Source organism: Leopardus geoffroyi, chromosome D3, assembly GCF_018350155.1.
Source record: "Leopardus geoffroyi isolate Oge1 chromosome D3, O.geoffroyi_Oge1_pat1.0, whole genome shotgun sequence".
NCBI lineage: Eukaryota > Metazoa > Chordata > Mammalia > Carnivora > Felidae > Leopardus > Leopardus geoffroyi.
The window spans coordinates 51,396,759-51,409,336 of NC_059339.1; the positions used below are offsets into that span (position 1 = coordinate 51,396,759).

Sequence of the window (12,578 nt, forward strand, 5' to 3'; positions counted from 1 at the left end):
TTTGAAAAAAATAGATTTTATTTGCTTTTAAATGGTGCTTTTGAAAATAATCTTAAGTGAGTTAATTTAAAACTAATAAACTATATAAAGCAACTCAAGGAAATACATTGGATATCAAAATATCATGCTTTTTAAAATTTTTCCTTTGGACATAGATTTTGACAATGTATGCTTCATAGAGTTATTAAAAATGATTTTCATGTGAATTCTCCTTTGAAATAGATAGGGTTATCGATAGTAGCAGAATCATTTCTTATAAACTCTCATTCTGATTTTATTTGTTAATATTATTAGTAAAGAAACAGAATAGCTATTTTACTTTTTTAATTTTTTAATGTTTTTTGAATTATTTTGGAGAGTGAGAGAGACAAATCACAAGCAGGGGAAGGGCAGAAAGAGAGAGAGACACTGAATTAGAAGCAGGCTCCAGGTTCTGAGTCGTCAGCACGGAGACTGATGCAGGGCTCAAACTTAAGAATCTTTAGATCATGACCTAAGCCGAAGTCAGACACTCAACCAACTGAGCCACCCAGGTGCCCCCAGAATAGTTATTTTAAATCAGTTTTTGAAACGTGCTGGGTAAAAATAATAACAAATTAAAAATTGGAAAATATAATACCACTGGAACCATACTGGGAAACTGTCCTACTTGTTCTAAAGAAAACAAGTCCTACTTGTTCTAAATTCAGTAATTAATGAATAGGGCAGTCAGTAATTTAATCAGACACAGTGATAGGCACCTGGGCATGAGTACCTTACTTGAAGACATTTTTCTTAAGCACAAAGAATATTCCAGATATGTCTGCATGCTCCTTAAGTAATATCACAATTCCTTTCACAAAGAGTGCTTTGACCATTTGAATCTGTGTGACCTAGGAAAATCATCTCTATTAGTTCTGCAATGCATTTAAATAAATAAAGGGGATAGAATTTGGGGGAAGATAAAATAGACCTTTTAAAATGTTTATTTTAGTTCATGACACATGGTAACCAATGAATAATTTTGCTGTAATTACTAATTATGTTTTAAGTTTAAACCATTTCTTCAATAAATGGGTCAGTGTGTAAATCTTCAAGTCATATTTGGCCAGTGAAAATAATATACTGTACTTGTATGATTCTTACTATGTGTCAGGCTTCTAATCATCTATTCCATATCATCTTGTTTAACCTCCACTGCAATCACCCTGGGGTAAGCTTTATTATGACATCACCATTTCCATTTTTTTATAGATGAGCAAATTATAACACAGAGGGTATGTTACTTCCCAACATTCACACAATGAGTAAGTAGCCAAATTTAAGATTTGAATCTAAGCCATCTTATTTAGATCTCTTATTTGGAGCTCTGGTCTATACTGCTTCCTGTATTGTTGAATTAGAGTTCCAGGAAAAGAACAGAGTCAGGGGGAACCATCTTCTTGGAGAGCTGATTTAAAACTTAGATACTCAGATCAGGTTTCTGGCTGGGTTATTGTCAATATTCATACAGCTGAATTGGGTCTTCAAACATTATCATTAAAAAAGCAAATAATGAAAATAGATGTAACTTATAACTTATTGGTATCTGTTCTTTCCCAAACTTAAGCTATTTCTCCAACCTGAGACAATCTCTATGGTTTTCTAAAATGTCCTAGGATCATTCTTCATATATCTACAAATCTATTGTTGACCTCAAACTATAAAGCTAAATGTCTCTCCTGCCATCAATGTCTCTTTCCAAATGCAATACTCTTCCTTTACTTCCCAAGTTCTTCCATTTAATTTTCTCAGTTTCCACTAACCCATAAGGAAGGTGGTACCCTCAGCATTATAAGAAGATTGAGAGTAAGTAAAAAAAAAAAAAAGTCCTACTCAATGGGACAGTAGCATAGTTCAGTAAAACAATCAAATAAACAACAACAAAACTACATCATGAGGAGTACAGTTAGTTTGGGTTCTATTCTAGAATACAGAGACTCTATGATTTTGAGCCATGTGGTAGTTTTAAAATATATCCTAAAATCCTTTAACTTTCTCCCCTCAAAAAGTAAAGGTTACTTTTTCTTACCTTTGAGCATGGACTAAATTTGGTTACTCGCTTTTAATGAACAGAATGAAGCAGAAGTGAAAATGAAGAGCAATCCTAAAAGACACTGCAGACTTCTCCTTTGTGCTCTCTTTCTCTCAGATCACTAGCTCTTGGAGAAGCCAACTGATATTTGTGGAAATGATCCCATGGTAGAGAACTAAGGCCTCCTCTAGCCATTTGAGGGTGCCATCTTGGAAACAGATTCTCCAGCCCCAGTCTAGTCTTCAGATGAATGTAGACTTAGTTGAATGAAATTTCATGAGAGTCCCAAGACAGAATAATCCATGTGAGTTGCTTCCAAAATCCTGAGCCACAGAAACTGAGATAATAAATATTTATTGTTTAAATTTATGGCTGAATTTGGAGATAGTTTATTATGCAGAAATAATAACAAACATAGGCAAGTTACTAGTAATCTCTGAACCATGAAATAAAATTAGCTAGCTAAAATGTTGGAAGAGGGATAGTTTCCAAGAGCTATGTAAACAGCAGTAGCAGCAACAACAGCAGCAGCAACAACAAAAGATCTGTCTTTTCAATTGCTGTATTACTTATATCCTTCCTATATTAAAGTTGGAGACACAGAAATTTTCAAGTGTCTATTTCCCTTATTTTCCTCTCAACTTATTTCTTTCTATATATATTACTTATTCTCTACTTGGATATGCAGATATTAAACCAAGGACACAGATATAATCACCTTACAGCCCTACATATCTTGACAGAGAAAACCACTTTTCTAGTACCACTTATTTAGAAAACTACCCTATCATAGACAATGACGTTTTAATTTTGCCACTGGTCTCAGTTGAAAACCAATAGAGTATGCGTTGTTCAGCACCAACTATTTCAACAATACTGGGAAAATAGTGGAAAAGTTCAGGTCTTACTATAGATGTTATGAACATTATTATCTTCATATACAGATGAAAATGTGTGAAATAAAAACATCTCTATGATTTAAACACGCTATGAAATTAGAAAATTTGTTATGAATGAGAAAAAAGTTCATTTACCTTTGCAAGTTATCCTTTTATGAACAGGGCTTCAAAACACAGTTTAAATTATTAGGAAGAATTGTAGGCTTATTGAAATAATTTGCAATAAAATATCAGTAACTTGTTTTTATACGTTTATTAATTATAAACAACTGATAATATGCATTTGTAGCACATTTTCAGTATAATAAGATAGGCCATTTTCTAACATTTAATGTGTAAGAAATGACCTCTGGGCTTCTGTAAGATGAACCACGGTAGATATGCATCAACCCATTTGAAGGTAGAAGTGGCATTGTGCAAAACAAGGGGAAAATAAATGAGAAGCAACCTGTGTTCTAGTCCTCCTTATATCAAGTAGACTTACTCTAACTATTGACCCTACAGTTAATATTGTGCTTGAGTAATAATAGAGTGGTATGAATCAAGGAAATTATATTCCTATATTGATATAAAAATTACAAAGCTAAGCCCTTGTTTACTTGTTTCATTTTTAAGCAATTAGATATAGGAACTCTGAACTTAAATATAAGAATTCAAATGAAATAAAAAATAAATGGAATAAAATAAATGAAAGAAAAAATAAACGGAAGTCAACTACACATCTAATGGAATAAAAAAATAAAAGAAAGGAAAGAAATGAGTAAAAAAGAAAGTTCCCTCATCTGTTCACTGAGAGATTATGTTGACAAAAATGCATTGAGTTGAGTAGTACTAAGTCCTAGGCACTTTATTGAGTGTTGAATATCCAAAGATAAATAATACATGGTCCATGCACTCTTGGAACTCTTTGTCTAGTGTGGAAGGACAGGTGGGTAAATAAAAATTGTAAGACAATGCAATAAAAGATAAAACAGAACCAAGTTCTAGATAAAATAGAAAGAATGGGGGCATCTGGGTGGCTCAGTCAGTGCATCCGACTTTGGCTCAGGTCATGATCTCCCAGTTTGTGAGTTCAAGCCCCATGTCGGGCTCTGTGCTGACAACTCAGAGCCTGGAGCCTGCTTCAGATTCTGTGTCTTCCTTTCTCTCTCTGCCCCTGCCCCGCTCACGCTCTGTCTCTGTCTCTCTGTCTCTGTCTCTCTGTCTCAAGTATAAACATTTAAAATTTAAAGAAAAAATAGAAGGAATACAATTTTGATTTGAATAAATTAGATAAGATTTCAGAAAGGCAAGGATTCTTGGACTGTCCCTTTAAGAATCATTAAAAAAAATCACAGGTGAAGAAGATGAGACTGAATAAGGTGAAATAAGAAATGTACAAAAACATGGATATGTAGAAAAGAATTAGATACTTGGGGCTAAAATTTACAGAAAGTAGAAGTGGAATTCTATCCTTAGTTCAATTACTAGCAATATTCTTATTTGAAATAGCTCCATCTGTGAAAGCTTGGTAAAGGCCTTCAGCAAATAAGTTCATTTCTCTTGTTTTTCTTTTAAAAAGAAGTAATAATTTTATACGCCTGAGAGAAAGTATTTAAAATCAGTGAAGAAATTAAAAATGAGAAAATATTAGGGTAGTAAGAGTCCTTTCCCCTAGAAGCCAGAAGCCTGGAAACAAAGAAAATACATTAGTTTTAATTACACTGTGGACTTTGTCCCTAATGGATTTCCTTCCCAACCTACATTGAATAAAACAACTGCTATGTTTGTTTACTAGTGTGTGTGTGTGTGTGTGTGTGTGTGTGTGTGAGAGAGAGAGAGAGAGAGAGAGAGAGAGCGTAGGTGAGAGACAGAGAGACAGTAGGACAGAGGGAGACAGCTTGTACACAGAGGAATCAGTACTCCTCTATAGAGACTGCATGCATCTGATAAATGAGTGTTTGAACCTCCATTTTCTTAGCCAAATTTTTGAAGAACCATCCAATTTATATGGAAGAGGTATTTCATGAGAATGTTCTACATTAAGAAGCCCTTATTATTTTCTATCCCTTAATAGGTTTAACATGAAAGCATGCTGACTGCTGGTGCCTTTTATCTATTATTAATTAGGTTTCCTTCCTCCACTAAAATGAATCTTCAAATAATCTAAGGGTTACTCTATCTCCATCCATTTGTGAATAGATTTATGACTGTTTTATCATAAATGAAGATTATTTGATCTTCTGTGAATACATTTATTACTGGGCTTGTTCCAGTTCCCTCCTCGCCATGCTTTTTATTCTACCCTGGTCCATTCAAGATCTTCACTCAGGGTTCTCCATGTCTCCACAGAACCAGTACTGGAAATCATGGTTTCTTTCTTCTCGTTTCCTTACCCAATTTTTTAACTAGAGTCCCTTACTCATTTTCCATCTTCCATTAACAATATAGAAAATGAAACTCTCCACATTTTCAAAATTTTGTATGATTGACTTTCTCATTTTATAGTTGATCCTTACATAGCTTTGGGATTTTCACAGAAAAGATAAGACTATTGCTCACTTTTCAAAGAAGAAAGTAGTGATTCAGAGATGTTAAATGGCATTACCTCCTTTACCCAGATAAAAAGTGGAGTAGTTGAGATTTAATACCTATTCCAGATGAAATGTAGTGCTTCAAATCTTCCCTGCTTCTGGAAACAACTTAGAAATTCTAAAGTTACTAAACTTTACTTCTTACCTTATATTCAATTCTAAGTAACCTGCATCTCTATTTAGCAATATTAGCCTGCTCTTCTTACAACTGATGTTCCCTTCACCTGCTTCTTTCCCTATTATTTCCATATCTTATGTTTACTCTCTCATTTTTACTATTGTCTGAATAATGGTCATAATTATCATGAAAGTGTTTATAAAAAGGATCATTCCTTTTAAAGTTATAAACAGAGGAGCATATATTCTCAGAAAACAAAATCAAAGGAAACAGCAGCAGCAAGACTAAATCTGCATATTGGTCTTCTAAGACCTCATTTTAGAGTCTATTCCATTATTACACTAATCAGAGAAACAGGAAACTTTTGCAGAAGCATTTGCAAAGAGTTTACCCTGGAGTGATGGACCATTACACTAAAGAAAAAAAAAATTCTGGAAGCATGTCCATTGGTAGACATCATTAACCCAGGTGAGAAAGCAAAATGAGTGAAAAAAAAATAATTATTAATATAGCACTTATGTGGCTGCTATTATTCAGGAGTCATATTCTAAAAATCCCATTTTCTGTCAGAAATAATTCCATAAAAAGCTCAGTTACGTACTCACATTTAAGTCGTATTTCTAAGTTCACTGAATTGGGTTATGGTGTGAATTCATGATCCAAAAATCAGTATTCTGGACGTATTCTGTGCATTTTATGTTTATTGCCAAATTTAGATACTGACTTTCCATTTTTTAAATTTTTCTTTCTTTTTTTGGAGGGTCTTTCTTTCTTTCAAGGATTGGTGGCTTTCCATTTCTATTGTTTACTCATGACATTATCTAGCTCTTAGTAAATCTGTCATATTTCATAACTTAAGACTTTTGAAAGACTTTCTCCAGTTTTATGGAAATACAATTGGCATATGACTTTGTGTAAGTTTACAGTGTATACCATGATAATTTAATACCCATATCTATTGCAAAATAATTACCAAAGCAGGGTTAGTTAACACTTCCATCAGAACACTTCATTAAATGGGTGATGGGTATTAAGGAGGGCACTTGTGATGAGCAGTGCGTGTTATATGTAAATGATGAATCATTAAATTCTCTTGAAACCAATATTACACTGTATGTTAACTAACTAGAATTTAAATAAAAACTTGAAATAAAAAAAACCTTCACATGCGTGTGTTTGTGTGTGTGTGTGTGTGTGTGTGTTAACATTTAATATCTACTCTGTTAGCAACTTTCAAGTTATAATACAATACCGTTAACTACAGTCATCATGTTGTACATTAAGTCCCCTTATTAATTTTAAGGAAGTGGAAATCCATACCCTTTGACAAACACCTCCCCATTTCCTGCACCCCCACAGTTCCCACGTTACCACAAATCTACTCTCTGTTTACATGAGTTCAGCTTTTCTTAGAGACCACATATAAGTGATGTCTTGTATTTGTCTTTCCTGACTTATTGCACTTAGCACATTGCCTTTGAGATCCATCCATATTGTTGCAAATGGCAGGATTTCTTTCTTTCTCATGGCTGAATAATATTCCATTCAATAGATATAGACATAGATGATCGATATAGATATAGATATCGATATAGATATAGATAAAGATACAGATATAGATAGATATGGAAACATCCTAAATGTCTTTCTACAGATAAATGGATAAAGATGTGTGTATGTTTATCTAGCACAGGTTGTTTCTTTATCTCAGCTATTGTGAATGATGGTACAATGATGAACATGAGAATGTAGATATCTCTTTGAAATACTGATTTCATCTTTTTCAGATGTATACCCACAGTGGGATTCCTGGATCATATGGTAGTTTTATTTCTATTTTTTGAGGAATCTCCAAACATTTTTACACAGTGGTTGTACCAACTTACAATACAATCAACACTACACATTAGTTCCCTTTACTCCATATCCTGCCAATACTTCTTTCTTTCTTTTTTTTTTTTAGTTTATTTATTTTGAGTGAGAGAGAGAGAGTGCTGAAGGGGCAGAGAGACAGGGAGAGAGAGAGAATCACAACTTGGCTCTGCACTGACACAGCACAGAGCCTGATGCAGGGCTCAAACTCACAAACCATGAGATGATGACCTGGGCCAAAATCAAAAGCTGAACACTAACTCACTGAGCCACCCAGGCACTCTGCCAATACTTATTTCTTATCTCTTTGACAATAGCCATTCTGACAGGTGTAAGTTGATATCTCATTATGGTTTTGACTTGCATTTCTCCCGATCCTAATGTGAGTAATGTGGAACACATTTTCATGTACCTGTTGGCTATTTCCATATCTTCTTAGGAAACCATTTTTAATTGGGTTATATTTTATTTTTATTTTTTCTATTGAGTTGTATGAATTCTTTATATATTTTGAATATTAACGGTATAGAGTAGATATGTTTGCAAAAATTTCTGCAACTCAGAAATGAATCTTTGCATATACAGTCAACTAATATTTGACAAAGGAACAAAGAATACTCAATAGAACAAGGGAAGTCTTTTCAATGAAAGGTGTTGGGAATTCTAGATAATCACATCAGAAGAATGAAACGGGAAGCTCCAGAGAAGATGGCGGCATAGGAGGACGCTGGGCTCACCACACGTCCTGCTGATCACTTAGATTCCACCTACACCTGCCTAAATAACCCAGAAAACCACCAGAAGACTAGCAGAACAGAGTCTCCAGAGCCAAGCGCAGACGAGAGGCCCACGGAAGAGGGTAGGAAGGGCAGAGAGGCAGTGCATGCTGCATGGACTGGCGGGAGGGAGCCGGGGCAGAGCGGCAGCCTGCTGGCCAAGCAGAGCCCCTGAGTCTGGCTGGCAAAAGCGGAGGGGCCAGACGGAGTGTGTTCCGACAGCAAGTGGGACTTAGCATTTGGGAGGTCATAAGTTAACAGCTCTGCTCGTGAAGCGGCAAGGCTGGAGGACAAAGGGAGGGAGAGTTGCTGAGCCCCGGGACGACAGAGCTCAGTTTGGCGGGGAACAAAGGTGCTAGCCAGCGCCATCTCCCTCGCCCAACCCCAGCCAAAATCCCAAAGGGAACCAGTTCCTGCCAGGGAACTTGCTTGCTCGGCACAAACACCCAACGCTGTGCTTCTGCAGAGCCACCCCTCCGGAAGCAGGTATGACTCCCTCCCTCTGCCACAGGGCCCCTCCTGAAGTGGATCACCGAAGGAGAAGTGAGCTAAGCCTGCCCCTCCCGCCCCCGTGCACCTTGCCTACCCACCCCAGCTAATACGCCAGATCCCCAGCACCACAAGCCTGGCAGTGTGCAAGTAGCCCAGACGGGCCACGCCACCCCACAGTGAATCCTGCCCCTGGGAGAGGGGAAGAGAAGGCACACACCAGTCTGACTGTGGCCCCAGTGGTGGGCTGGGGGCAGACATCAGGTCTGATTACGACCCCGCCCACCAACTCCATTTATACACCACAGCACAGGGGAAGTGCCCTGCAAGTCCGCACTACTCCAGGGACTATCCATAATGACCAAACGGAAGAATTCCCCTCAAAAGAATCTCCAGGAAATAACAACAGCTAATGAACTGATCAAAAAGGATTTAAATAATATAACAGAAAATGAATTTAGAATAATAGTCATAAAATTATCGCTGGGCTTGAAAACAGTACAGAGGACAGCAGAGAATCTATTGCTACAGAGATCAAGGGACTAAGGAACAGTCAGGAGGAGCTGAAAAACGCTTTAAATGAGATACAAAAAAAAAAATGGAAATGACCACGGCTCGGATTGAAGAGGCAGAGGAGAGAATAGGTGAACTAGAAGATAAAATTATGGAAAAAGAGGAAGCTGAGAAAAAAGAGAGATAAAAAAATCCAGGAGTATGAGGGGAAAATTAGAGAACTAAGTGATACACTAAAAACAAATAATATACGCATAATTGGTATCCCAGAAGAGGAAGAGAGAGGGAAAGGTGCTGAAGGGGTACTTGAAGAAATAATAGCTGAGAACTTCCCTGAACTGGGGAAGGAAAAAGGCATTGAAATCCAAGAGGCACAGAGAACTTCCTTCAGACGTAACTTGAATCGATCTTCTGCACGACATATCATAGTGAAACTGGCAAAATACAAGGATAAAGAGAAAATTCTGAAAGCAGCAAGGGGTAAACGTGCCCTAACATATAAAGAGAGATCTATAAGACTCGTGACTGATCTCTCTTTTGAAACTTGGCAGGCCAGAAAGGATTGGCACGAGATCTTCAATGCGTTGAACAGGAAAAATATGCAGCCGAGAATCCTTTATCCAGCAAGTCTGTCATTTAGAATAGAAGGAGAGATAAAGGTCTTCCCAAACAAACAAAAACTGAAAGAATTTGTCACCACTAAACCAGCCCTACAAGAGATCCTAAGGGGGATCCTGTGAGACAAAGTACCAGAGACATCGATACAAGCATGAAACCTACGGACATCACAATGACTCTAAACCCATATCTTTCTACAATAACACTGAATGTAAATGGATTAAATGTGCCAACCAAAGACATAGGGTATCAGAATGGATTAAAAAAAACAAGACCCATCTATTTGCTGTCTACAAGAGACTCATTTTAGACCTGAGGACACCTTTAGATTGAGAGTGAGGGGATGGAGAACTATTTATCATGCTACTGGAAGCCAAAAGAAAGCTGGAGTAGCCATACTTATATCAGACAAACTAGACTTTAAATTAAAGGCTGTAACAAGAGATGAAGAAGGGCATTATATAATAATCACAGGGTCTATCCATCAGGAAGAGCTAACAATTATAAATGTCTATGCGCCGAATACCGGAGCCCCCAAATATATAAAACAATTACTCATAAACATAAGCAACCTTCTTGATAAGAATGTGGTAATTGCAGGGGACTTTAACACCCCACTTACAGAAATGGATAGATCATGTAGACACACGGTCAATAAAGAAACAAGGGCCCTGAATGATACATTGGATCAGATGGACTTGACAGATATATTTAGAACTCTGCATTCCAAAGCAACAGAATATACTTTCTTCTCGAATGCACATGGAACATTCTCCAAGATAGATCATACACTGGGTCACAAAACAGCCCTTCATAAGTATACAAGAATTGAAATCATACCATGCATACTTTCAGACCACAATGCTATATGAAGCTTGAAATCAACCACAGGAAAAAGTCTGGAAAACCTCCAAAATCATGGAGGTTAAAGAACACCCTACTAACGAATGAATGGGTCAACCAGGCAATTAGAGAAGAAATTAAAAAATATATGGAAAGAAACGAAAATGAAATACAACAATCCAAACGCTTTGGGATGCAGTGAAGGCAGTCCTGAGAGGAAAATACACTGCAATCCAGGCCTATCTCAAGAAATAAGAAAAATCCCAAATATAAAATCTAACAGGACACCTAAAGGAAATACAAGCAGAACAGCAAAGACAGCCTAAACCCAGCAGAAGAAGAGAAATAATAAAGATCAGAGCAGAAATAAATATAGAATCTAAAAAAACTGTAGAGCAGATCAACAAAACCAAGAGTTGGTTTTTTGAAAAAATAAAAAGAAAAGGGAGATGACCCAAATAGATAAAATCATGAATGAAAATGGAATTATTACAACCAATCCCTCAGAGATACAAACAATTATCAGGGGATACTATGAAAAATTATATGTCAACAAACTGGACACTCTGGAAGAAATGGACAAATTCCTAAGCACCCACTTCCAAAACTCAATCAGGAGGAAATAGAAAGCTTGAACAGACCTATAACCAGTGAAGAAATTGAATCCGTTATCAAAAATATCCCAACAAATAAGAGTCCAGGACCAGATGGCTTCCCAGGGCAGTTCTACCAGAATTTTAAAACAGAGATAATACCTCTCCTTGTCAAGCTGTTCCAAAAAATAGAAAGGGAAGGAAAACTTCCAGACTCATTCTATGAAGCCAGTATTACTTTGATTCCTAAACCAGACAGAGACCCAGCAAAAAAAGAGAACTACAGGCCAATATCCCTGATGAATATGGATGCAACAATTCTCCATAAGATACTATCAAATCGAATTCAACAGCATATAAAAAGAATTATTCACCATGATCAAGTGGGATTCATTCCTGGGATGCAGGGCTAGTTCAACATTTGCAAATCAATCAGTGTGATACATCACATTAACAAAAGAAAAGATAAGAACCATATGATCCTGTCAATCGATGCAGAAAAGGCCTTTGACAAAATTCAGCACTCTTTCTTAATAAAAACCCTTGAGAAAGTCGGGATAGAAGGAACATACTTAAAGATCATAAAAGCCATTTATGAAAAGCCCACAGCTAACATCATCCTCAATGGGGAAAAACTGAGAGCTTTTTCCCTGAGATCAGGAACACGACAGGGATGCCCACTCTCACCGCTGTTGTTTAACATAGTGTTGGAAGACTTAAATGTAAGACCTGAAACCATAAAACTCCCAGAAGAAAACATAGGAGGAAAGCTCCTTGACATTAGTCTTTGCAACAATTAAAAAAAAAAATTAAGTTTATTTATTTTGAGAGACAGAGCAGAAGAGGGTCTGAGAGAGAGGGGGAGAATCTCAGGCAGGCTCTGTGCTGTCAGTGCCAGAGCCTGATGCAGGGCTAGAACTCACAAACCATGAGATCATAGCCTGAGCTGAAAACAAGAGTCAGATGCTAACCAAATGAGCCACCCAGGATCCCCTGCAACATTTTTTTCTGAGATGACATCAAAATCACAAGAAACAAAAGCAGAAATAAAGGGACTACATCAAACTGAAAAACTACACAGCAAAAGAAACAATCAACAAAATGAAAGACAAACTAAGAAATGAGAGAAAATATTTCAGATTCTTATTTAGGAATTCAGAACCACATATCTACAAATATGGTGAATCCTTTCTGAAATAAATATTTTTAAATGATAGTGTTTTTTTACAAA

At 36.7% G+C, this 12,578-nt stretch overlaps 1 long non-coding RNA gene across 1 annotated transcript in view; it reads left to right on the top strand.

Annotated features, from left to right (window-relative positions):
• Window positions 1–1,238: 1,238 nt before the first annotated feature.
• Window positions 1,239–12,578, top strand: part of LOC123587523 — a 108,857-nt gene continuing 97,517 nt past the window's right edge. The window contains exon 1 of the long non-coding RNA XR_006707346.1: window positions 1,239–1,286. This is a non-coding gene — a long non-coding RNA (uncharacterized LOC123587523). The remainder of the gene's footprint in view (window positions 1,287–12,578) is intronic.